The sequence below is a fragment of the Meriones unguiculatus genome, chromosome 11, assembly GCF_030254825.1.
Source record: "Meriones unguiculatus strain TT.TT164.6M chromosome 11, Bangor_MerUng_6.1, whole genome shotgun sequence".
NCBI classification, from domain to species: domain Eukaryota; kingdom Metazoa; phylum Chordata; class Mammalia; order Rodentia; family Muridae; genus Meriones; species Meriones unguiculatus.
This window is the reverse complement of record NC_083359.1, coordinates 22,170,460-22,195,457: the sequence shown is the minus strand read 5'-3', so window position 1 is coordinate 22,195,457 and position 24,998 is coordinate 22,170,460. Positions and strand designations below refer to the sequence as shown.

The window sequence follows — 24,998 nt, the reverse complement described above, 5'->3', positions numbered from 1 at the left end:
TTTGCCCAATGCTGGAATGCTAGTAAATTTAGGTATGCCCTGGTTACTCGCATGCCTCACTGGGTGCCTGTGCCCATTGATGCCCCTCACGCTATGACTCTCTTCAGACAGAAAAGGGATCTTGGAACTACAGCCACCATTGTTACTACCATCTCATTGACGGCTGTTGGAGCTACCACCAGGGCATTAGCCATGAGTCATACTGGGCAGACTGCTCAGACCCTGAATAATCATTTAGCCAATGTAGCCCATGCCTTAGTTGTACATAAAGGAATTAATGCTCAACTAAAAGGAAGCTTGATGGTGTTCAATCAGAGGATTGACCTCTTGCAGGAGCAAATTGATACCCTATGGCAAATCGCTCAACCTGGTTGTCAATGAAAGTATGCTGGACTTTGTGTCACTAGCATACAACATGAGAATTTTTCCTGTGCTGCAAATCTGTCTAAACAATTGTCGAGCTATATTTTAGGTAATTGGACTGGAGAATTCGATACTATGATGGAGCAGCTGAGAGTGGCCATTGTCACAGTAAATTCTACCGGAGTGGACGCAGGACTAGCCACAGGATTATCAACATGGATTGCTGCAGCCATGAATCATCTGAAGGAATGGGCGGGCATGGGAGTGTTAGCAGGCCTTCTGGTGTTGGTCTCCTTGGTTTGCCTGTGGTATATATGCAAGATTAGAGTCTCACAACAGTGTGATGCAGCCATGATCATTCAGGCCTTTACAGCCATTGAAGCAGGACATTCTCCCCAAGCATGGTTGGATACCATAAAAAGCTAAAATGATATGCTCAGGATGCGAGGTTAAGCACTGCACTCAGGGTCAGCCGCTTTGGACCCAGAGAAGAGCATGTCTGATTGCATGCAGGTTGATGCCCCAGGTCCCGCCTCTGAGAAAAAGGTATCGGACGGGTCTGATGCTCTTTGGGTGGATGACACCTAAATGAACATCTGTACAAAGTCCCAATTTATTTCTAATATCAGAGATCAGACCTCTACTCTTGCCTGATGCGCCTAAAACAAAAAGGGGGAACTGTAGAGAGCTGCGGAATGCTATGCCTTAAAGATGGAGCTGGTTTCCGCCTTCCACCTTCCCGATGGTGAGTGCTCTCTGTCACGAACAACTCCACATTTGGCTAAGGCCGAGGATCTGGCTTGCTTCCATGTATGTGGACCTATCTGCATTGCCCCCGTGGCACGCCTGGGTTGGCTACCCAGAGGCTATTTAAGCTGTGGGCTGGCTTTCCCCGGGGTCCGAGGATTGTTCAATGTTCCTGAATAAACTGCATTGAAAAATAAATAAATAAATAAATAAAGTGAAGGATCACAATACATATGGCTCAAGGGCTTGGTGTGAGTCACAGTGAACAGAATAGGTATCCATTTACACTTGGTGCTAAGGATGCAGATCAGGCCCTGGACTTTATGGGGGCTTTTATATATACATTAGTAGGTAAGCATTGATTAAACAATCACAAAAATTTAAAATTAAAATTTGTGTTTTTAAGGGAGCATACATGCTATAGTGGGAGGAGGCGGGAAAACATGTGCTTAGGGAGAGAGTAGTCAGGAGAAAAGGGAGTAACTGGAGAAGTGGTTGAAGAATAGCAATCTGAGGTAAGAACGTGTTAGCCAGTGGGTCTCAGAGGAGTCTCTATGAGGAAAGCTTGAGCTCAGAAGGGCATCAATGGAAACAGGGAAGCTTGACAGCTCCGACACATGGAAAAGTGGCTATGGCCAGGTAGAAAGGCAGCATGAGCACATAAATTCATATTATGAATTCTAATTGTTCTCCTCTACTCCTTCTCTTATCTCCTCCCCCCTCCCACAATCCCCTGTCCTTTTCCTACCCCTCACATTCTCAGGCTTATGATTTTTGATTGGGTTTTGTGATGCATAACCAGGGCCACAAATGTGCGCATTGGATTAGAACCAGCCATTGCAGCCTGGTGAAGTTATTAACGGGAATACAACTGAAGGTAATGCCCTACCCCTGAATCTATCTTCAAGAGCCACTTCTGGATTTAAAAGGGACAAACACAAATATTTGTCACAACTGAAAACATCCTTTAATGCCCCTCTCTGGGGTCGTTTCCTTTGACTTGCCATCAGATGTAGGAAGATTGTATAAAAGTATGTGTGCTCTGCTTTTTGATTAATTAAACTCCATTCAATTCATACTGGGACAAGATACCAAGAAATGAGCTTTTTGAGTTTACACTAACTTTATGGATATTCTCAGGATGCTCTTTACAACTGAGCCAATTATTTATCAAAATTGTGTAATCTATATCTTCTACTTTCAGCACAATCATTTTGAAGGCATTTGATTAAACCTAAGTGTCACTCGTATCCAAATTCTAATTGCAGCAATGGAATATTGCTTCAAAACCTCCTTTTTACGATTCTTCTCCCAGAATTTACCTTAAAAGTTCAAACCATTATAGACCTTTATACTTAAAATTTTAAAATTGTTATTTGGGTAGGGATGCATGCATGGAGAGGTCACAGGACAATTTTGTGCACTTAGGTCTCTCTTCCAATTTTTATGTGGATTCCTGGTATCAAACTGAAGTCACCAGGCTCATTCACTCAGTAGTCTATCCACTGAGCAATCTCAACAGCACACCACCTTTCATTTGTTTTAATCCATGTTTTAGAGCTTTTGAATGTAAAAACATGCAGTTTTATCGGATGAGAAAAACAGAAAAATGAGTGTCTAATATCATCATAGATTCAACAAGACTAACTCTTGGCCCCAATCATATTAATGGAGCACAGGCTTCTGAGTCTCCACGACTGGTAAAATCCCATACTTGTGAAATATGTGGGTTTGAGGACCCTACTAGAACATCTGTTGATAAATTAATGAACAAAGGAGAATAGAATGGCAAATAACCCAATTTGACATACAAGATACAAAGAACTTCAACTGATGATACCAAATCAGAGAAATGAATGGGACAGAGGCTTCTCGTGGGTGGTAACATAAATTCTTTCTATGTTGCTTCCTCCCTTCTTTTGGTGTCTACTTTTAATGTTTTTTTTTTTTTTTTTAATCAACAACCAGAAAAATGTCCATCATGTCTGTCAAGCATGTTTACTAACCTAGATGGAAGTGTTTTGCCGGCCAAGGTAAAATATGGGGCCAATAATAAGAGCATAAAAATAACCATGTAGTTCTGCACCAAAGTGCAGAAAACCCAAGGTAGTTCTCAAGAAAAGCCTTGTTTTGAAAGATCTGAGCATTCAAGGCATGTGTGTGATCAATCCATCACTGGCAAAGACAGAAGTCTATGATGCAGTGCTTTGTGTAATGGACAATGGAATCTGGAGCCCAGAGTTAGGAGACAGTGAGATATGTTACACTAAGTGTTGGTGAGGATTCTCCCAGACAATGCTGAGAAAGCAAACAAACTGAAGGGAAGTCACAGTTTATTAGAAACCTACAGTGTGCCAGATCCTGAGATAGAGATCCCACACGAATGATTCAGTGAAGTAACAGCTGCCTGAATCTGACTCTTGGATTAAATGTTCTCTGAAGTTTCTTCAGCCACTAAGAGTCTCTAACCCAAATATAAACAGCTCTGATGTTTGTGGATTGTTTTAGTACTGGGGATTGGGATAAGGTCCTCACACATGCCAGGCAAGTGTTCAACCAGCAAATTACCTACCCTGCCTTTGCTTCTACTTTATATATTGAGTCAGAGTCTTAATAAACTGCTCAGACTCTATAGTCCAAAATAGGCCATGAAATCACCATCTTCTTGACTTGGCCCACAGAAGAGTCAGGATACAGGCTTGTATCATCAGGCCTGGGTGAACTATGGCTTTTGATCTGAAAGATCGCTATGGAATCCAAAGTGACTTAGCTCATGACCTTGAAAGGGTACCCACATTTTCTGCTTCTGTTTTCTGTTCTAGTAGAACTCTGTGTATGTTTATTTGTTTATATGTTTCTAATGATCTCACAGGGTTATAGTTTAATAATTTGGAAATACTGGTAATTTTTTAGCTTCAAGGACAAATGGATTCAAACAGCCTTTGAAATTAAAACAGATTTGATACATATTTCAAATGATTATATTTTGAAAACAAATAGATAAAAGTCATATATGGCCTAATGAGAAGAATAAAATAGCAATGAGCTGTATAATGTGTTAACATCTTTATTCCTGAGATCAACCAACTTTATAATTTGTTATATTTTATATTATTTGTAATACTTTACCTAAAGAGCTCAACAAGTTCTCCTTCCCATTTTATTTATGTATTTCTTGCTTATTTATTGTTGGGCTGGTGCATAAGAGAGAAAAAAAATGTAGGACACTGAAAATTTGTAGAATTTCAAATAACAAACTTGACACAGAAAATGCAGCAAGACTCCTTGTAGTGAGAATTATGTAATTTTGATTTCCTTAAAAACCACAGATATGTTATAGGAATATATTTTTGTTTTAATCCCAGCTGTGGGGATATAGGGCTGCTTTGCAACAGACGACTATGATTTTCCTAGTGCTCTGGCAAGGGTGTGGTTTTTGCCAGCTACAGATAGTTTCTGCAAGTATGTAGCATTTGTAATTCTGGGGACTTTCCTGAAGGTATATAAATGCTAGACACCCAATAAATAGGTGGCTGTTGGTGGCTCATTGGTGATTGGATGAAATGGGGTGTGGTTTGTAAGTAGTTGAGTGCAAAGAAATAAGAAGAAGAAATTAGATATCCTAATGGCAAAGATCAAAGTTGCCCCTATGAACTTGATACCCCTAATCAGCAGGAAGTAGTGTAATGATAAAGATGCCCCCTTTTCTCTCTATCCTTTTTTCTTTCCTATCTACTGTTAGGGGACTGAAAGGGAAGAAGTAAAAAGATGGAGAAGGATAGAAGAGAGAAAGGAACCCACAAAGTACCAAACATCAGCTACAACTCCTAAATTGCTCATTTTAATTGCTGTATACATCAGACACTAGACTACAAAACTTTCTATTTCTTACATTTGATTAGAGATAAAGAATGTCAATGGCATGAAAGTCCTAGGAATATGTGCAGGAGGGAGCTACAAAGTAGGGGTACTGAGGAAATATGGTGGTGGTGCAGCTGTTGCCCAGGTCAACAAAGAGTCTTAGGAAAAACTATCACAGGGCCAGCAAACTGTGGTCCTAATATGAATAGTTCTGAGCTTACTGTGAATTGGGACAGGATGCAAATCCTCTGATCAGCTCCAGATGCACCAAATCAGACATCTAGGGGTCAGCCTTCAGCATCTTATGTTTTAAAAAGCCTCCCAGGCAACACTAAGTTTAGGAACTGTGAGATCCAGGTGAATCTGTCCAGGTGGTCAGATTAGGTAAGGAAAAGAAAAACACCATTGCAGAAGAGGACTCAAGGAACTGTCCAAGGTACTAGAGAAATAATAAGGCAAGTCAAACATACTGCCAGGTGTCTGTTTTGCCAACTGCTGCCATTTTCTGAAATAGAGAAATAGAAAGAAGTCAGTAAACTATGTGAAGGAGGGGGGAATCTGACTTCTTACACCTTTTAGACATCTTTTTTTTTTTCAAGACTGTTTCTTTGTGTAGCCTTGGCTGTCCTGGAACTCACTCTGTAGACCAGGCTGGCCTCGACCTCAAAGCTCTGCCTGTCTCTTCTTTCCATAGAATTGGTTAAATACTATATGTTGATAGCAGAAGTGATGTTCAGATCCTTCATCTACCACATCATAGCTGGAAATTTTTTTCTGGTAAGACAAATATCAGTATCAAAGTGTGTGTGTGTGTGTGTGTGTGTGTGTGTGTGTGTATTTAGGATAAGAATGTATTGATAATGAAAATCATTCTGATTTTCCTGCACTGTAATTTTAATCTTCATGTAGCTTTAATCTCAGTTAACTCTGATGTGCCCTCTCACACCTGGCTGTCCTTTTCTCAAATAGTCGCCCCTTTATGCTTTCTTGTCTTTTTACTTTTGACTCTAGATTTTATGAGGAAAGACAATGAAATTTTTGTCTGAGTCCTGGGTCTAGCTTATTTCACATATGAGGAGTTCTTGGGCAAGTAAGTGAGCCATTTGGTTTCTTAGATGAAATAAGCGATTTACTCAAATTTTAATAAAATCTTATTCTCTTCTGTCACCAGCATCACAAATACCTGGATTTAACATTCTTAATTATGTATATGTCCATAGGGGTCTGGTATGCTTGCATGGTTACAGTGTCCCAGGAACACAGAAGCCTTGAATTCCCGTGAAGCTTACAGAAAATTGTAAGACACCTGATGTGGGTGCTGGGAACCAAACCTGGGTCCTCTCAAAGAGGGGTATATGCTTTTAATCGCTGAGTCATGTCTGCAGCCCCAGAAATTGCTTTTGAATTCATAGAAGTCCAGCTAAGTTATTTTTTAAATGAATGCACACACTTCCAAATGCCAGCTCACCAGCAGCAGTCACTCTTTCTGAAAGCTAATTATCTCTAACACCATGCTGACTATTCAGTAGTAGGGTTTAGCATTGTCTGGCTGCTTAGGTACATGATTTTACTCTTTGGTGCTCTGTTACTTTCCTCCATAGAAAACTACACCTTACCATTTTCTCAGGTTTTACACAAGGCTTAGGCTCATTTACATTGTTTATTTTATCCATCCGTATTACCTTCTTCTCTTCACCCCTTTCTCTAGGGATACCTATTTTTGCAAGTATCCGCTCTAGATATTTCATAGGTGAAGTCCTGTCTGTCTATGGGTGTGTTCTGCCTTATTTATTTTGACGGAGAAATAATTACAGTGCACTGGTTACTTTCTCTTACAACTTTGAGGATGTTACTCAGGTCATTGAAGATGATACTGTATTTTGGGCTTGTTGATGAGTGCTCTTCTTCTCTCTGCATGCTCTTAAGACCTTCTTTATGGTCCACAGTGTGTCCATGAATGAACTTTGCATTTTATTTATACTCATTGTATTCCATGTACCTGTTGATAAACCTCATTAAATCCAGAAACTTCCTTAGCCATTTTTAAACATTATGTCTCCTCCCACATCACAGCTTCATAGCTGTGACTCTGACTACTTATAGAACAAACTTTTCAATTCAGCCTCTCTCTCACCTTAAAAAGTGAAATTTACTTCTATTTATTTATCGTCTGTGTGGGGTGCAGGAATCATTTCCATGCCTGGCTTGTGAAGGTCAGCAGCCAACTGGTAAGCGGTAAGCGTTGGTTCTTTCCTTCCACCAAATGGGTTAAAAAGATTGAACTCAGGTAATCAGGCTCCCAGGCTAGTGGTTTACCAGCTAAGACAGCTCACGGGTCTTTATCCTATCTCTCAGCATCCCCCATAGCCTAACTTTCTGTCTGTGTGCACAATTCTGGAATGATTCTGTCTTCCTATACCCTCAGTTCTATGACTCTGTTCATCTACCCATTAAGTATTTTATTCTACTAACATTTCCTTTTGAAAAGTTACAGGATGTAGCTCTTTGTAAAATATTCATAAGCATTTCATATGGTCTTTTGCAAGGCCTACATTTTAAAGAATTATCTTTTTTTTTACCTTCCTTACACATTCATATAGAGTTACTTTCTGTTCTGTATCTGCTAAGTATGATACTGGAAATTCCCAGAGGCTCATCTCTGCTTTCCACTTGGTTTTCTTTCTGGTATTTCAAACTGATAATAGGTGCCTTTCTTGCATACCTTTGCCAGTTTTGATTTTGGAATTTCCTTTTACATATTCACCCATGGGATTGCTATCAGCCTATACAGGACGTGTTCTTCAGAGAAAGATACTTGTGACTGCCTTTGCTAGAAGACAGAAGTCACTAAGCTAGGTTTTTGCTGTGTTTCAGGATTGGGCTCATGGCTCACATGCTTCACTGCCTTGCTTCCTGATCACAACTGCTTGCTCAAGGTTTAACATTAATGGATAGTAGAATTTCTACATGGTTCTTTGTAGTCTGAACAGTTGCTACCTTTCCCAGTTGCTACCTTTCCCAGTTGCTACTGGCTCAGTATCACTCCATTTGGGTTTAAATTCAAAGTTTTGCAATTTTTTAAAGTGTTAATGTACCGTGGGTGAAAATTTCCCCCCATTCCTCCAAATCTAGCAATGAAACAAAACAGAATTACCTGTGGTTCAGGTAATTTCAATATTCTGACATTGAATGTACAGATAATCTCATTAAATTTTCGGTGGCATGAGTTCAGTTGCTGCATTCAGGGACATATAAAGCTCTTGCCCATCTCACTCCAGGGTGGCTCTTCAATGGCATATTGAAAATATCACCCAAATATACTACTCTACTCAATATGTGTTCTTTGCATCACGGTTTGAGACAAAGCTTATTGACACCCCCTCAACAGATATGCTAGCAGAGTATGTTTTGCATACACAGGGCTCTTAAGACCTTCATGATTCTCTAAAAGACAGAAACATCAGTCATTGCTCCAGAATCAAGTTTCTGGGGTGGCAATACTTATTTGGCTCCTGATAAGTTGAGCTAGGGACTAGTGGCCAGCAGGCCAGACCAGTTACTAGAGGTTGAATATTTAATCCCACACCTCTCATCTCTAAAGGGAACGAGGCTAAAATTCAAATTGATTCCCAAAGATTAGCGACTTTATTGTCCAGTCTTATGAAATAAAGATGCCCCAAAGCATCTAGTTTTAGAAAGGTTCTAAATTCCTGAACAAAAGAAGGTACCTGGAGGGTAGCACCCAGGGAGAGAGTATGGAAACTCCAGGTGCATTTCAAACCTAACCCAGCACAGCTCTTTCATCTGTCTGTTCATTGACTCACTTACATCCTCTGGAATCTGGGATATTTCTAAAATTATCAGTGAATGGGTTTCAAGTATGAGTGTGTGTGAGTGAGTGTGTGTGTGTGTGTGTGTGTGTGTGTGTGTGTGTACAAGTGACAAATTACTGTAGCAAATTATTTGAACTTAAAGAACGGTCTAGAATATGGGTCATAACCTGATGCTGTAGACTTGCAGATATGGAGGATGTTGGGGATGAGGTCTTTGTGGGGCAGAATCTGTAGTATCTGATACTATCTCTAAGTAGACCATGCAAGGACTGGATTATAGGACACCCCTCCAGTGTGTGCTAGAGAACTCCTCACTTGGTATGCAGATGATCAAAGGCAAAGTGTTCTGCATTGACTGTGGTGGTGTTTGAAAGTAAAACCATTTTGTTCTTCTTCAAATGGGGCTTATAACTTCAGTCACTAAAGCACAATAAATTTAGTTTCAAACTTTAAGTCTTAATTACATACAATGTTTATTGGTCTCAATATACTCTGAGCAGTATGTACTCTATCTAGGCTCTCCAGAAGTATTCCCCAGGACCCTAAGCATAAAAGGTCATTGATTTAAAAAGTGGTTATTATCAACCTCAGAGTGTATAATGTTTACAAACTAAATTAAACATAGAATTATTGAATAATGACAGGTGGGATGACTCAATGAGAAGTATTTGCCACCCAAGCCTAGCAACCTGAGCTCAACCCCCAGAACCCAGGTAAAGGTGGGAGAGAACCAAGCCATAAGAGGTGCCCTCTGATCCCTACACATATACTACCACAGAACACGCATGTCAGCACACATGGTGCACGTGGCCACATACACGTATACATCACCCACACAGAAAACACGTGCACACACAAAATAATAAATACCTTTTAAAGGAATTGTTTAATGAAAGTACAAAAGTTACATAATTGTCCATTTTCACTTCTTTAAAATGGACTCATCTACTTATTATGAGGAAATAAATGTTAAGAAATAGTAACACACAATGACCTTTTATCTTAATATCTTTTCTTTTTTTGATTTTATTATTATTATTTTTTTATCAGTTACATTTTATTAACTCTGTATCCCAGCCGTGTCCCGATCCCTCATTCCCTCCCAGCCCCTCCCTCCCTCCCTCATCTCCACCATGCCCCTTTCCAAGTCTACTAAAAGGGGGGACCTCCTCCCCATTCATCTGATCCTGTTTTATCAGGTATCTTCAGGACTGGCTGCAAAGCCCTCCTCTGTGGCCTAACAGGACTGCTCCTCCCTTCGGGGGTGGGGAGACCAAAGAGCCAGTCATTGAGTTCCTGTTAGAAGTAGTCCTTGTTCCCCTCACCTTGGGAAACCAATTGGTTACTGAGCTACAAAAGGCTACATCTGAGTGGAGGTTCTAGGTTGTATCCATACATGGTCCTTGGTTGAATGTCAGTCTCAGAAAAGACCCTGTGCCCAGATATATTTGGTCCTTGTGGAGCTCCTATCCTTTCTTAATATCTTTTAATATATTGAGATAGGGCCTTGGGTATCCTAGGCTGGCCTGGGACTCACTATGGTGCTGAAGATAGCATTGAGCTACTGACTCCCTTGCCATCACTGAGATTGTAAGCTTGTTGTACTGTACCAGGCCAACATTTAGGTGGGGATGGAACCCAGGGCTTTCCTGCATGTTAAACAAGCACCCTACCAACTGAGCTACACCCGAAACTGCACTCCTCTTAAAATTAATAATTTAAATTCTTTAAATCCTCCAAGACCAAGAAGAACGGAAAATGTCATCAACATTGCCTCGAAGAAAGATAAAAAGCCTCAAATTTGCATATAATAAGTTACATCCTCTTCTGGATGAATGTTCAGTCTCTGTTACATTCTGAAACAAGAGGATGGAATCAGGAACATATTTCTTCCTCTGGGTTTCAAAACCAAAACAGACCTAATGATACAAGAGAAATCCCTCAGAGAATGCAATTACAAAGCCTCTGGCTGCTCAAGACCAATTTGTAATCAGAGCATCAAGTCCCACTGTACGGAAATGTCAGCTCTGACACAGCCTTGATGAGCTCAGATTGGACGCATGGGCCAGTTTATCATATTATCTCAACTGCCCTCTTTAGAGCTGGCAGGCCCAATTTGAGTGCAAAAAGGATTGCACTCTGAGTCAGGCTTGCAGCCGAAAGAGAACTGCTCAGACAGTATTCTCCATTGTCATCGATTTCTTTAACAGAAATGAATGCATACATAAAAACCAACCAACATATTTTCTCAAAACTATGTGGCAATGGATACATATCTCTATCCGCAAACAGCCTCCATCATGTCTGAAAGTGTAAGTCTTGGTGGGATTTGATTCATTTTTGCTATTAAGGGTGTATATTTTATACAACAAAAATAGGTTAATACGCTTCCAACATGTGTGTTCAATCTCCCTTTAGTTCTCTATTTGTAAGGATAGAGGGAATGCTGGAAAAACCATGGGAGAAGGTTCTACAAGTGGGAGGGGGAAGAGCCTGTTAATTCTCCATGCTGTGTAATCTAGGCCTCCTGCTTTGATCAAACAAACTGATTTTAAAATGGTAACAACTTACAACTTTCAATATAAAGTATAATTTCCTCCTACTTTGGTTGGTATAGAAATTGTCAACTGATTGAAAACTTGCTTCCACTAAGAGCTCTGCCCAGTAGCCTCCACGCAGCAGCCTCACTCTCTGCTATTATCTTGCACACATAGGCTAGTGAGGTCAGGTTCTCATACGTTCCTCTAGTCACCTGTGTTTCTTCATGAAAAATGCTTGATCTCTGGATACATGTCAGTGATTCTTGTAATATCAGCAGGATTAATAGGCAAAAGATTTTCACTGAAAAATACCAAATTCTGTAACTGAAAAGCATTTTTTTAAAAACTATATAGCCATTTTAAGCTTCAGCATGGGGCCTGGGCAGTTCAGATGATGGAAGGTTTAGTGTTTATCCCACAGCTCTCCTCTGGCCCAATGCAGCCCCCTCCTGAGGCTCTGCATGCTCTTCAGTGCTCCTCCAAGCTCATCACCACTGTATTCCCTGTTGGTTCTAACTGTGAAGCAGAGAGCATAACACCCATCTCTTGGCTCATTCTTCCTTCCACATGGGAAGCCCTTTCAGCAGTCAGCTGCTGGGCAACATCCAGCTTAAGACCCAGTTACTCACAACTGTTTTACCATCCTCACTTTGCTCTGAGTTAAACCAATGCTGACCTCCACAGGTGCCTGCGATCCACAGCACACAAACACACAGACGCAGGTAAGAGCCATCAGCGGAGAAGCTTCTGCCGGAGTGGAAGGGAGTGAAAAGCCACTGCCAGACATTAAGCAGAGAGTGAGAGATCATGGAAGCCTCAGCCCTAAACAGAATGTCTCCACCAAATCCCTTCCCTAAGGGATCAGTGAGCCCTGTGGAAAAAGGAAGATATAGTAGAAAGCAGATAAGAGCCAGAGGGGATGGAGGACCCCAGGGAAACAAGACTCTCTGTATCATCAGGATCAAAGTACGTATGAACACACAGGGATAGAGGCAACATGCACAGGACATTTGTATCAATCCACGCCCCTCTCTAAGTAGGACTCGGGGAACACCAGAGTAAAGGACTGGATGAAAGGAATGTAAGAGGAGGAGTTTGGGAAAGTCTGCTCTGAAATGCTGTCCACTGGACATGGCTGTTGCACTTACAAACTCACAGTAGCTAGAGTTACCTGCAGAAGCCCTGCTCAGAAGAAGCAAGTTGAAAAATCCCAATATGACTGGGGGAGGGGCTGTCAGGCTCCATCTCTCGCTGAGGAGTTGCAGGCTCCTGGGAAAGGGGGCTACTTTAGTTTGGAACAAAGGCCACCAGTGGGTTTTCTATGTCCCAGTGACTGTCCCAATCACTCACACACACACACACACACACGCACGCACACACACACACACACGCACACACACACTCACGCCCTTTGCAGAGAAGCAACACTAATTCTCATTGGTGAGTTATAATTTCAAGAGAGAACATGAAGAAGCTCGGAAGGAGATGTGTTAGGGGAGAGTCCCAAGGGTAGATGTAGGTGAGACGTGGCATTAAGATACATTGATATGCATTGTACACGTGCTTTAAATTTTTATACAATAAAAATTACTAAAAAAAAAAAAAAAAGAAGATACTAACAACCTACCACATCAAATCAATACAGCATAAAGGCAAAACACAGGATATCTCATTACAACCTGTACTGTCAACACAGCACCACGGGACCAAATGGGGCAGTGTCAGTTGTAACCACTATATTAAAGAAGTCATTCTAGTTATTTTCACATAGATATGTGGTGTGGCACAGGAGTCTCAGAGTTGATAATCTGGACAACATAATTTCTTAAGAAGGCTGCACAGATTTTATTTTTATATGGCTGATTAATATTCCACTGTGTAAATGTACCATATCACAAGTAAATGGATGTCACCAGAAAAACCTCATCCTGAGTGAGGAAACCCTGACCCCCCACACACCAAAAAAAAATAAATATAATCAGCGCCTCGCTGCGGCATCACCAGAGAAGCTTCCTCCAACAACAGATGGGAACAAATAAAGAGACTCACAGCCTGGCATTAATGAAGAGAATGAGAACACACTCCTTGGAACACTCACCCTAAATGGGATGCCTCTATCAAACCCCTCCCCTCAAGACTCAGGGGACTCTGCAGAAGAGATGGGGGGGTATACAGGAAACCAAGAAAACAAGACCCTCTAAATCAACAGGATCAAAGCTCACAGAGACTGAAGCAGCATGCACAGTGCCTGCATGGGTCTCTATCAGACAGCACCCTAGAAATGAAAACTGAAGACAGGCCAATGGCGCCATCCCTAACTCAGAAGCAATCTGCAATTTATAACCACTTGTAAATGAAATTTTAGCTTCCTCCAAGGAAGTTTCGCTGGAGAAGAAAACTACTCTTAAGGGTAGGCTGAATGCCCAGCACCTGATGGCCAACAGAAAATTAAATCCATGGCACATTAGGAAGATCCTTATCTCACCATGTCCTATCAGGGCGTTTTTCAAAATTTTTATCATATTATTTTAGCTTATTTTTTTCTTCCTTCTTTTTACTCTACAGGTCCTTTGTGTGTATTTTATAGCTTCCAGTTTCGTGTTTTTTTATGGGATTCCTAAATATGGAAACAAGGGGGTCTCTATCATGCCATCCCTTGGGCTTTTTTTTCCTTCTATTACTTTGTTTTGTCCTATTCTAATGTATTAATCTTTATTTTTAATTTAATTTAATTTTATTTTATTTTATTTATTATCCCTTAGTAGCCTGTTTGTTTTCTAATGAGACAGAAAGGGTATGGATCCAGATGGGAAGGGAAATAGAGAGAAGCTAGGAGGAGTAGAGGGGAAACCATATTCAGGATATATGGTATGAGGGAAAAGAATCTATTTTCAACAATAAAAGGAAAAAATAAAATAAAAAGTACAAATATACATATAATCTTTGCATGCATCCCAGTTTTCTCTTTTGAAACATATTCCCCTGTGCAGTAGTGTTGAAAGGTAAGATCTTTGGAAGGTGACTGGGTCACAGGACACTAACTACCTATAGAACAAATCCATTCTATGTTTTGCCAAGGGACACTTCACGGCCTTGCTCACTCTATCTTGCCATGTGATGCCCACAACCATAATAAAACTCAAAAAGAACACAGACCAAGTGCTCTGAGGGCTATGCTCTTGGACTGATGGGCTGAGAGCTACAACTTACATAAACTTCTCTACAAATTATCCAGGGTGTGACATTCAGTTACAACATCAGAAAACAAACAAGCATATACACCCAAGCCCAAACAAACATATAACACCCAAGTTATTGTACAGCAAACAATAACTCTTTCAGTGCAACTTCATAAAAGAAACCATATATTTCATTTTATCTGTGGATATCTTATACGCCTATTTGTGCCATTGATGAGAGAACACAGAAGAAAAGTTCACATAACACATAGTCCACCCTAATGGCACTTTTAAACTTTTCTGGGAGTGGGTGGGTGTGTATTAAATAATGCTATAAAATATGCTTCACAATATATGTCACAGATCTCTAAAAGCCATGGGAGAAGGCAGTCACTGGCTCCTTTAAAGATGGTTTATATCTGGGTAGCTGAAATAGCACTAGCTACTGATGCTGGCAAACTTAAAAGTTTGGATTTTAAATACCACAGAGGGCCTCTGAAAGACTCTACCCAGCAGGGTATCAAAGTAGATGCTGAGGCTCATAACCAGACTTTGGGCAGAGTGCAGGGAATTTTATGAAAGAACGGGGGAGCTAGAAAGACCTGGAGGGGACAGGAGCTCCACAAGGAGAGCAACAGAACCAAGAAATCTGGGCTCAGGGGTCTTTTCTCAGACTGATACTCCAACTGGGGACCATTCATGGAGGTAACCTAGAACCCCTGCACAGATGTAGCCCATGGCAGCTCAGTTTCCAAGTGGGTTTCCTAGTAAGGGAAACAGGGACTCTCTCTCTCTCTCTCTCTCTCTCTCTCTCTCTCTCTCTGACATGAACTCAGTACCTGGCTCTTTAATCACCTTCCTCTGAGGTGGGAGCAGCCTTACCAGGCCACAGAGGAAGACAATGCAGCCAGTCCTGATGAGACCGGATAGGATAGGGTCAGATGGAAGGGGAGGAGGACTTCCCCTATTAGTGGACTTGAAGAGGGGCATGGGAGGAGATGAGGGAGGGAGGGTGGGTTTGGGAGAGAATGAAGGAGGGGGCTATAGCTGGGAAACAAAAAGAATAAACTATAATTAATATAAAAAATAAAAATAAATAAATACCTCCTCCTCTGATTGCAGCAGTGAGGATTAAGCATGAAGCAACTTTCCTCAGCTTGGAGGAAAATCCCTATCTGGAGTGTTCCCTACTCCGACTCAGAGTTTATTATCTGGGACAGAGGTAAAGGAGAGAGATGCCACCATTTCTCTACACTGTCATTGTATGATGGATCCTACTCAGCCAATCTTTTTCTGGTTAATGATGGTATTTTGATATCTAAATAATAATTTATATGGTGTCTATGCCTCTGTCTCTCTCTCTCTGAGTGTGTTTCTCTACGTGTCTCTTTCTCTCTGAATCTCTCTCACTGAATCTTGAGCTCATCAACAGGCCAGAGAGGTTAGCCAGCATAACCACTCTGTCTATTGACTCTCAGAATGTTAGGGTTTCAGATAAACTTCAGCACATCTGGCTTTTATGCGGGTGTTAGGGATCTGAACTTGGGTCCTTGTGCTTGGGTCCAGGGACTTTAACAAGCGAGCCATCTCCTAAACCCCTACATGGTAGTTGCTTAATCCTCATACACATACAAACAAAATCGTGTTGCTTGGTATGTGAAATGAAAACACAGGCACACATACACACGGCTTAGAAACGTGGTGGACAAAGTACCCAATACGTGACGAAAGTATGAGATGTGAAAGCTGTGGCAGCTGGTGCTGATGGTGCAGGTAGAATTTATCTTCAGTGCCTGCAAAAGGGCTCTGTGCAGAAGTGGGGGAGAGATGCTTTATCCAGATGGTTATAATGTTCCACTTAGGAAACTTTACATTTCCACACAAGACCAGAGAGAATGCTGAATTAAATCCAAAACAATTAGCCTTTAATGAATGGAAGGATGTTAGGGAACTAACTATGCAAGGTAGTAAAAAGATTTTTTTTTAATTTTTTTTTTCCTGGTGGTGGAGGTGCAGAAAGGTGATAATGCCTTACATCTAACTCTTAGGTATCGCATCAAAAATAGCACTAAAGCTCCAGACTGATTTAGGTGGAGAGGCAAGGATAATTCCTATGTGTGCCTCCACCCCTTGAATAGCTGCAGTGCCCATCAGTTACTTGGAATAAGTATGGCGAGCCTTGTGGGATGCAGAGAAGGTGCTGGGTGGAGATATTTTCTCTACCTTGTCAGCGTTGATTGTAATGTTTTCAGAGGATCATCCACAATATATCGCATCAATGATCTGCATCTTACTGTCTCCATAATATTGACACCATGTGATAGAGGTCTGTGTGTTAACAAATGTCCCAGTACACTGAACACACTTCTGTGTCTGAGGATGCATTTAAGCAGATTCACTTAGTCATACTCCACAGCATCCTACAGGTAAAGAGAACGGTTCTAAGTACCTGCTTCCCATCTAAGAGTAGGTACCAGGGGCTTGACAACAAATGCCCACAAGTCTCCAACTGTTCCAGAATCACACACAAGAGGAGCACCACGGGAAGGCCCCTGCCCCTATGTCCCCTTCTTGTACATTAGGAGACCAACAAGCCCAGAAGACCTCACTAACATAGCACCTGCCAAAAGGTCTCCCACAAGCCTTTTCAGCTTTTAGAGTCTACACTGGTAAAGCCTTTTAGAGCTGTTTTGCTCATTTCTTGTCCACAGAGTTTCATCTTGGAATTTTTCAGGGAACAGGCTGGATGGATTGCAGCTTTCACATGCTTACAGTCAGTGCAAGGCAGCAGCTGGCCATAGATGCGTTAATCATTCTCGGCTGTCCATTAAGAGTCCTGGGATAGCAGCCAGGAAGCACTGCCTCTCACACTGAGTCTGAGGCTACCTTGCTGGGCAGCCTCAGGCAAGCTCCTTCCCTTCCCTGAGCCTCAGTTGTTGTTTTTTTTTCTTTCTTTTTTTCTTTTATCCTTCAAGCTGCGAAGACCAGATCATCTCTAAACTTCGATATCGCTCTGGAAGTCTATTAATTTCTAAAACTTTTGAGCTCAGAAACGAAAGTCTCTTTCCGAGAAACTAATTAAAAGTACAGATAAAATCACATTAACTTATAAATCAGAATGTCCCTTCTAATTACATCTTAAGCAACATCAAAATGGAACTTGCCCAAGGCTAGCACTGTAGTTAATCACCAGCTACTGACGGCATTACTCCCACCCCCAACCCTACCTACCCCTGATTCTTTCAGTATAAAAAGAATGTCTCCTGGGACACACTGTGTATAGATTCCACTTGTTTGGATGGTTCTTCTTTTAGTGGTAAAGGACAACAGACACTTTTTCTAGGCTACACAGAATTAGCTCAGATTCATTAGCTATTCAAGTATGTTTTTAAAAAAAAAACACCTTCTGCATGCCAGGCATTGCTCTGTAGCTGCCAGAAAAACTTCCAATAAGTATAGGTACGTGGATTTTATATATAGACTCGGTGTCAGGTACAAAAAAGTAAAGTATCCTACCATTTCAATGGGTACCATTTCATAGACATTTAATCCAATACTGGGAGGAATCCCAGGGGAGTTACCCAAAGAAGCAGTATCCATGCTTTAATAATTCAGCCAAGGAATAACAGTAGGGGACTAATCAGTGACAGCTCTTGGGAACTGAAAGCAACTATTTGGGGACAATTTAACCACTTAATCCAGACATCTCAAAACATCTCCACTGTTCTACTGGACAGTCTCCACTACAGGTTTTATGAAAATGCAAATCAACACTCAGCCTTTAAAAGTCAATAACAGAGTAATCGTTTGTATCAGCGCAACAGAGGGGTTAGTGAATTTAGATGAAAAGGTGTAAGTTCAGAGTTTTAGACTTCACATAGCACACAAATTGCTTAAGCTCCTTGATAGTACTTTTATCCTGGGTTTAACAGAGCCTGGCATGTAGCTGATGTTCACCTGGAGCCTGACAGCACTAGCTAGCGGAAGAGCAGACCTTTGCAAGAATACCTTAGCCACATAGGAGAGTAAATCTCAGCAGCCTGCAATTGTCTCAACCTCCAGACAAGAAAATTTTTTTGGCAAAGCTAAATAAACAAGCCAACACAGTACTAGCAGGCAAACTGAGGTGGGCTTCATCCCAAGGCGTATTAGCCACCTTCTATTTCTCCACAGCTATGCCAGCCTCCCATCATTTTCAGCATTGAAATAGAACAGTGAATGCCAGCATATTAAGGATGCAGACACTGTAAATATAAATGATTTTCTGTTTTGCATTCTATTCACAAATGACTACAGTTATCCAAAATGCAGGTACCACACAGCTGCTTATCATAGCTACCCAAGGCTCAATTACCACCCTTGAATAAGAGGTCAGGGTTAAAAGCAACAGATTCAAAAGATAAATTTGGACCTGAAAAGGGAGAGATGACAAAATAGTTTGTCGGACAAGATGTCTGGCACCTTTGGCCATATTTCAATGAAACAGAAGAGAAAAGATGTTAAGGTCACTGAGAAAACAATTTAACTGGGCCAGAAAGAGACAGAGTGTGGGCAATGGCTCCTTTTTACCTTCAGAACGAGGCAGTGATGTGCTCAGAGGGAACGGGAAGCCTGTTGATGGAGGTATGTCACTCAGAGCATAACTAGGTACATACCTGCTTATACTTCTAACACAGTGCTACCCTGGCCTCACTCTTGATACCATTTTGGGTCAAGTATTAATAAAAGTACCAACACGGATACAAGCTTTCCAAGCAAGTACAATAAAATATATGCAAACGTGGAAAAAAAGGTCCATGTGTTTGTGGCTCTTTTCAAAGAGCTATCATTGGCAAGATAGCTGTCCTGTGAGCTGTCCTGTTTCCTTTTGGGACTGATTGGTGCACTAGCTATGTAGAGTCCACTGTTTTATGTATTTCAATTTTCTGGAAGCAGGAGGGGCTCAAAGTTCTCCCGACACTGTCTGGAAGGACTCCACAATGTGAGAATCCAAGAGCTTGGAATAACTGGGGCAAATGGTACTGTGCAGATGTAGGCTTGGGGCATGGACTAAAAATACAGATTTCTGGGCTCTCTGCCCTAAAGCTTTGATTCAGCAAGCCTCTAAGAGGGTCCACAAACTTATATTTTGACTAAGGCTTTTATGACCTTGGTGCTCACTGTTATAACACATAGTGATTACTGTTAAGCTAGAGAGACTGGAAACTCTAGAAACTTGGGTACAAGTCTCAGTTTGGCATTTGATGACTATGAGCTTCCTGGCACATCATTTCAATTTCTTCGGCTTTTCTTACCAGTCTTCTAGATAAACCACAGATAAATGTGTGATTCTCTAGAAAAAGTTAGATGATGACATTAGGTGTCCGACTTTTCCACTATGAAATACAAAGGATAACAGTGCCCATGCTGTTTTTTTTTTTCCCACCAAGTGGGCTAATTGTATATAAAGAATGCCCAGAATGAGACACTGCTGACTATCCAGTATCCCTTAGTTGCAAACAACCCTGGCAAGGTCAACTAGAGGAGCCATTCTGCTGTCCCCTGGAGTTCCTGTGATTAATGGAGTTCGTGGAAAGGTAACCCTGGCTGAGTGCTTCCATGGGCTTGTCCTTTTATCAAGAGGTATTCACAAGAAATGAGCTTTTCTGGGGAGGATGCGATATAAGAAGGATGTGTTAATCGTTAATCGGACCTCCCAGGAGAAAACACAAGAACAAATTACAAAAGGATGTTGGAGGTCTCCGTTGTATTTTTTAAAGGAAAGCCCAGGGATGACTTTCTTAAGAACCAGCTGGAATACTCATTATATTTGAGCATCCCTGTCTCCACTGTATCATACTCCCAGGGGAGTGGGTGCCATCACTTGTAGAGGTTCTACTCTCTCTCAATAAAGGACAGAACCTCAGTGGGTACTGGAGATGGTCAGTCGGAGCTTCCTGTGTTCCGACTCCCATGTCCTGTGAGTTTTACGTCTTCGGGGAGGAGGGGTCAGTGAAGACAAACACATGTGCACATCTGTGCGTTTACCAAGAGTCCGGTTTCCTCATGCTCTGGCCATGGTGTTCCTAGACAGTGTATGATTTCTGAAGTATCCATTACCTCTGCAGGGAAAACTCACTAAGCAAAGCCTGGTGACTAAAGGATCCAGGTGATGCCAACTTCCCTTTAATAATAATGTCACTATTAATTGATACAAACAAGACAAAACATGTGCACACCCGATGTCTCTTCTGTTCTCCTACCTGTATTTTCCATCCTCCATGATCCTATTCTATTTTTTTTCCTCTGCACTCTTCTTCCATTCTTCTTTAAATTTCTCTCTCCCTTTCTTTTTTTTTTTCCATTTCTCTCTAATAATTTGTCCTGGCACCTATGACTTTGTCTGTGTTCTCTCTGTCTCTGCCCTGCCCCCACCTCCCTCTTGCTCTCCTAGCTTTCTAATTGTAATTATCTTTCTATCTAGCTCTCTCTGGTTTTCTTTCTTTTATTCCTGGCCTTGTCCTTAGATATCTCTGTTTCTCCTTGTCATACATAATACTTTGCTGCCCTTTCACCCTTTTGACACCTCAGTGCAAGGCTCTCCTTCCAACATGGAAGCCTCCGTGTCACTGACAAGACATGGGTCGCTGGCTAATCAGCAAGTATATGCTAAAAGACAAGCCTGACCCTCATAATTTAATAACTAGTACCAATCCCCTGCAGGAGATGGAGTGAGGAGGGTTTTCACCCAGTGGAAAACTAAACTTGGACTACCTACTGAAATTCAGATGCAGTTACAGAGGCAGCATGGCCAAAGAGCTCTACTATCAAGATCCTCTTCTGGAGGGAAAATATGGGCTCCCGTACTAATGTTTGAGGTCTCTTTTGCACTTTGGAAGGCCTGCCACTTTATTCTAGGGTTCAAACATCTCATTAAAGCCTGGTGGCCAAGTCCACTAAATTCATAGTTAGGACGGTTTTCCTTCTCAAATCGCCATCAGTCTCAAAGCCAGCCAGCTAACATCCTCAGAACACAAATCAAGAAGAACCAGAGAGCCTGCTATGGATGAGGGCTCAGAATGATGCCCCCTCCAGCCACATACAAGGAAACTGCACCCTGTCATCTTAGGTTCTGACTTGCAGCCTCACCTTTCGCTCTAACTGTTGCTTTTTAAAAGTTGATCTTTCCGGCGATCAGGGGTGGTTGACCATATGCTAGATGTTGGCAAACTGAGATGGAGGCATTGAATACCTTCAGTGGATGCTACTGTGGAGTGCTAAGAGCGCTATGCATTGGGGAAACCGGAAGGATGGTGGGTTTCAGGAAAAACGTGACCGCACAAACACACCCTCTTCCCGCATCTAGGCAGCACCAAAGCGCTTCCTTTCTCTCCAGTTTCTTCCTCCCAGGCTCGACCAAATACAGCACATACACTCACACCTGCCCGTGTCTAATGTTCAGAATGAAAGTATAAGTGAGACGGGTAAAGAATGAACTCCAGCCAGGCTCCTGGTATTCTTGAAGTGACCCCCTCCTACCACTGGAGTACAGAGCAGCAAGACTGAGATTTGGCTGCAGCCCAGCCTAGGGAAAGGAGAATACCCGCCACCAGGGACCAAGGGAGAAAACCAGGGCTCAAGTCCAAGAACCAGGCAAGTCCAAGTCGCCCAGCTGAAAGGCCCCTCAGTTGCTTGTATGTTAAAACCTCAGCCAGATCCACAAAGGAGCCGCTGTTTTCCTACAGGAGGCATTTGGATGCCTCCCACAGCCCAAATTGGGCTGGAACTCAGAAAGCCCATTTCCTTGCCCACGTTCAGATGCTATCATGCAAGTGGTAGAGCCAGCCAGAGCCCCGTGGGAGAGCAAGTGGTCCCCCTCCAGGAGCCCCACGACAGGAAGCATGCTTAAGCCACCTGTTGGTCTAGGCTGACCCGCCCTGAATCAGCCTGCTGCAAACCTATATCACGGTTTAAGTACCCCAGTTGCTGGAGCCAGTAGCAAGAGATAAATTTCACTCTTGTCTCTCCCTCCAGGCACCTCTTCTTCCCTCCTGAACACCCCTTCCTCTTCCCTCCCCAGCTCCCCACCCTTTGCACCCCCAGTCTCCTTTTCCCACACTCTCCTTTAATATCCCAGCAGTCCTCTCTCTTTAACTAAGTGCGCTTGGCATCTTCCTAGGGACCGGGGTTGCCCATCAGCTCCCAGCGCGCCTAAGCAGCAGCTGATCTCCAAGCGCTTACGCAGGGTGCTTACTGAACGCGCGGGCAGGCTGAAAAGCCCCAATGGCCATTTGATGGGGGAACAGTTGGTGACCGGTTCTCCAAAGCCCTGTTTCTCCTTGGCAAGGATGCTCCCCCTTGGTTTGAGTAAAGAAGGCAATCAGGTTAAGGGACCAATGTTCTGTTCTGCCGCCAATCCCAGGATGGGTACAGAAGACCCAACTTTCTGGCTTCTGCCCGGCATCCCTGCAAACTGCCAGCTGGGGGAAAAGGACACTAGGAACAGCGAGCTACTCACCCTCAAATTTCGATGCTTGCCCTGTAGGGGTTCTCAGCAGCTTGGTGCACGTAGGGTCTACGAAACCCCTGAGTGTCTCACTCCTCTCCTGGGCCGCGCGGTGAGAGCTAAGCGCTCCAAGCGGGGCAGCCGAGGGCAGTGGATCCCATGGGTGGCGAGTTGGCAGAGGGCGCGCCGCCCGGCTGGGGGCGCATCGCTCCCGGGGCTGGCACAGGCTGCAGCGGGCCGAGGGGCTCCCGGGGAAGTTGGTGATGCCGGGAACAGACTTCAGACTTGGCGCCCGCTTCGCCTAGGATGGCCCGGCTCGTCCTCCAGGAGCGATCTGAGGACTTGCGGATGGAAGGGAATTGGGGGCCGCGGGTGCGGGCCGAGTGGCTGCTGGAGGTGTCCCTGGCCACCGCCTAGAAGCAGCACAACGACATCGCACTGCCCGAAGCCCTCAGCGCTGTCAGGAACCCCGGGCTAGCGACCCAGCCGGGGTGCCTTGCTCCCAGCAGGCAGGCGCCCTTCACTCAGAGCCTGGCTTGCTCCAGCCTGCTGCGCCGCTCGCTAGCGTCACGGTCCGGGTCCCCTCGGCTGCTCCACCCGCTCACGGTGCTCGGCTGGGGCGAGAGGCTAAGCGCAAGGCGGCCGCGGCTCCCGCAGCATGGAGGGCGATCTGCCCGGCGCGGGCTCGGGCAGCAGCGGCCGCCGCCTCCCGCGCGCCCACGTGCGGGAGCCCCGGTGTGCGCGCTCCGGCTGGCGGGGCTGGAGAGACCGAGCGAGGGCGAGCCTCGGGTGGGGGTGGCGGGGATAGCCCGCACCCCCCGCGAGACCGAGGGCACGCCGCTGAGGTTCCCGAGGGCGCGGGGCTCCTCGCCTGCAGCTCAGGGAAGCGTGATGCACAGGGCTCCCTGGTTGTCCCCTCCCTTTGCAGAAAGCCCGAGTGAAACCCAGGGAGATGGGGGCGGGGAGGGGCACCCCGCTCCGCAGGATCAGCCCCAAAGCAGCTACTCGTCTCCACGTCTTCCGCGGAAGGGACTGTGTCTAAGTCCCTTGGAACCCCCTCCTGTCTCCCTGGAGGAGAATGGGGTTCCGAAAAGGAGTGAGTGAGTCTGCGGGTTCCCAGGGACAGCTTGTTCCGGCTTGCCCCGCCTTCCTCCCAGAGTAAGCACTTTTCCCGTTAACCAACGGACTCCAAGGGGCTCCTCCTTCCAAACAGACGGGAGTTGGCTTGGAAGATGGGCCTGATACCCTCCAATCAACTGGCACACATTTAGAGAGCCCCAACTCTGAGCGGAGAGTGGGACACCCAGAGGAGCCCACACATCTCGAGTCAGCCTTCAGCCAGGCCCTCGTGGGCCTCCTTCCCCTCAGCCACAAAATCAGGTTCTTCCCTGATCGGAGCACAGTAAAAACACAAAACAAAACTAACCATCTGTGGGAGAATTTAAAAATTAGAAGGCAATTCAAAAGATGGGTAATAGTTTAGCGCTAACAAGAAACATGATTAAATTAAGGAAACAAAAGAAGGAATGGAAAATGAGATCTATAAAGAATCAAAATTAGTAGAAGGAGCATTTCCTGGGCACAAGGTGAATTTCTTAGAGACCACCTCCTCCAGACTTCATCACCTTGATGAGCAAATTCAGGCTCAGGGGAAGACAAACGGCCTGACCCTGCCCTGTGCGTGCAGTTTGGTCAGACCCAAGTTTGGTTTCCTCCTGCCAACCATCTGCTTAACTGTCACATGCCACAGCACAATTTATGCTCAGCAATGTTGTGAGGAGACATAAGCAAAAGGGAGTGAGAAGGAGATAGGTGGGGGTGGGGAAGGAAAGGATGCCTCCCTGGATTAAAGAAAAGCTTCCTGGAAAAAAAGTGGGATTCATGCAAAATTCTATGAAGAAGTGAAATCAGGGGCAGGAAGTGACATGAAGATCCCCCAGGGCACAGCCAAGCAGCCTTGAGCGCTTTTCCTGGCAATGGGAACCACTGA

The 24,998-nt window shown here is 43.6% G+C and overlaps 1 protein-coding gene across 1 annotated transcript in view; it reads right to left on the bottom strand.

The window, feature by feature from the left end:
* Sgcd (sarcoglycan delta) overlaps positions 1-24,054 on the bottom strand; it is a 935,702-nt gene extending 911,648 nt beyond the window's left edge. The window contains exon 1 of the mRNA XM_060363800.1: positions 23,021-24,054. The gene's annotated coding sequence lies outside the window, so the exon portion shown is untranslated. The remainder of the gene's footprint in view (positions 1-23,020) is intronic.
* Positions 24,055-24,998: the final 944 nt, after the last annotated feature.